Source organism: Penaeus chinensis, chromosome 43 (genome assembly GCF_019202785.1).
Source record: "Penaeus chinensis breed Huanghai No. 1 chromosome 43, ASM1920278v2, whole genome shotgun sequence".
In the NCBI taxonomy this organism is placed as follows: domain Eukaryota; kingdom Metazoa; phylum Arthropoda; class Malacostraca; order Decapoda; family Penaeidae; genus Penaeus; species Penaeus chinensis.
Window position 1 is genome coordinate 7,670,512 of NC_061861.1, and position 2,500 is coordinate 7,673,011.

Genomic DNA, 2,500 nt, shown 5'->3' on the forward strand with positions numbered 1-2,500 from the left:
ATGTGTCTCTCCATCCATGATTTTCTCTATGCATGTATCTATCTATCTATCTATTTCTCTATCTTTATTTATTGTTTATTTATCTATCTATCAGTCCACCTGTCTATGTTTATTTATCTACCTATCGGTCTATCTCTCGACATATTTAATCATCTATCTATCGGTCTATCTCTCGACATGTTTAATCAACTATCTATCGGTCTATCTATCTATATATTTGTTTAACTATTTACATTTATATACAGACATGTATGCGTGTACACATAGATGATTCAAAATGGTTGCCTGTGTATGTGTACATTATTCACTTGAACGTGTGCGTGCGTGATTGTGATGCCAGCGTCCATGTACATCTATACACGTGTAAAGCTTTCAAGTGACGGATCAGACTATGCGTCTGTCTGTTTTTTTCTTTCTCTCTTTCTTTCTTTCGTTTTTCTTTCGTTTTTTCTTACCCACATGTACAATACTATATGTTGCATTACCTTAAAAAATGAAAAAAAAAGCCGGAATCCATACTCAACCTTCAACCTTCCCCTTCCCTTCCCTCACATGCCGTCCTCACGCACACAAACACACTAATAACACCTTTGTTTTCATATCGGAGCGGATGACGCAACCGGCAATCTTGCGAGATCGGCGACGGACCCATTCCCTTGCTACGTCAGGTTGTCTTTTAGTGTGTGGGGGGGGGGGGGTGGAGAGGGGGATTTAAAGGGGGAAAGAGAGGGGGGTGGTGAGAGGAAGTGAGAAGGAGAGAGAGACAAGGATAGAGGGACAGATAAATTTATAGTGAGGGGACGAGAGAAAGAGAGAGAGAGAGAGAGAGAGAGAGAGAGAGAGAGAGAGGGGGAGAGAGAGAGAAACAGAGAGACACAGACAGACAGACAGACAGACAGACAGACAGACAGACAGACAGAGATATGGATAGACAGACAAGAGAGAAAGAGAGAGAGAGAGAGAGAGAGAGAGAGAGAGAGAGGGAGAGGGAGAGAGAGAGAGAGAGAGAGAGAGAGAGAGAGAGAGAGAGAGAGAGAGAGAGAGAGTTTAGGTTTATAAAGTTTTATAAAGTTTAGTTTTGATTCCATTTATTACAATAGATATTGTTGGTGTGACAAACTGTCTGTTTCATTTTCCTTCTAAACTATCCCTGTGTGCAAGGAATGGCCGGGGTTACCATCCACTGGCGGCGAGGGATTCGAACGCAGGTCAGCAAGATTGCTAGACGAGAATGCTACCGCTGCACCACACAGCAGAGAGAGAGAGAGAGAGAGAGAGAGAGAGAGAGAGAGAGAGAGAGAGAGAGAGAGAGAGAGAGAGAGAGAGAGAGAGAGAGAGAGACAGAAAGGTGGAAAGAGAGAGTGAGAGAGAGAGAAAGAAAGAGAGGTGGGGAGGGGAAGGGAGAGATAGGGGGGGGAGGGTGAGAGAGAAGAAAAAGAGAGAGAAGAGGTGAATAGGAGAAGAGAGAGAGAGAGAGAGAGAGAGAGAGAGAGAGAGAGAGAGAGAGAGAGAGAGAGAGAGAGAGAGAGAGTGTGTGTTTTGAGGGTGAAAAAAGAGAGTGAGAAAGAGAGAAAGGGAAGGGGTAGGGAGAAAGAAAGAGAGAGAGAGAGAGTAAATGAAAGAGAGGCAGGGAAACATAACCACACACACAAACACGCAAAGAAAATTACTACCGACAATAACATGGCAAAAGACAATGATATAGATTTCTAAAACGATACGAGAAAGCTGGCTTTTCAAATGCCCAACAAGATTAGAGACGATATTGCAGAAAATGAGAGGCAAAAACCAATTAATATGTCCGCCATAATTGCTACTCCCTCTGGTAATTGATAAAGATGATTCTTGGATTAAATTAATTCTGTCATTTGATAATGACAGGGAGGAAAACTGATATCAGGAAAAGCACTAAGTTATTTGACATTTGGAAACTGATTAAGAGAGGGAGAGAGAGAGAGAGAGAGAGAGAGAGAGAGAGAGAGAGAGAGAGAGAGAGAGAGAGAGAGAGAGAGAGAGAGAGAGGTAGAGAGAGAGAGAGAGAGAGAGAGAGAGAGAGAGAGAGAGAGAGAGAGAGAGAGATAGAGAGAGTGGCCTTCCTGAACAAAGAGAGTGGGCGAAGAGTGAAAAAGAGCAAGAGAGCAAAGTAGTACTAGAGTGAGAGAGGGGAGGAGGGGGGGGGGATAGAGAGAGAAAGACAGAGAGAGAGAGAGAGATAGAGAGAGAAAGACAGTGAGAGAGAGAGAGAGAGAGAGAGAGAGAAAGAGAGAGAGAGAAACAAACAGACAGACAACAGACAGACAGACGCCAGACATACAAACAGACAGGAGGACGGGGAAAAGAGAGCATGTTGTGAGGGGAAGAATAGAATAAATTAAGGAGGAAGAGCGAGGAAATGAATGGTGAGCGTAGAAGAGACAAAAAGAAAGAAAGAGAGGAAGATAAGGAGGAGAAAAGAGAGGGGGAATAAAAGCTAGAATAGCCACAACTCCAGAAAAGTCCG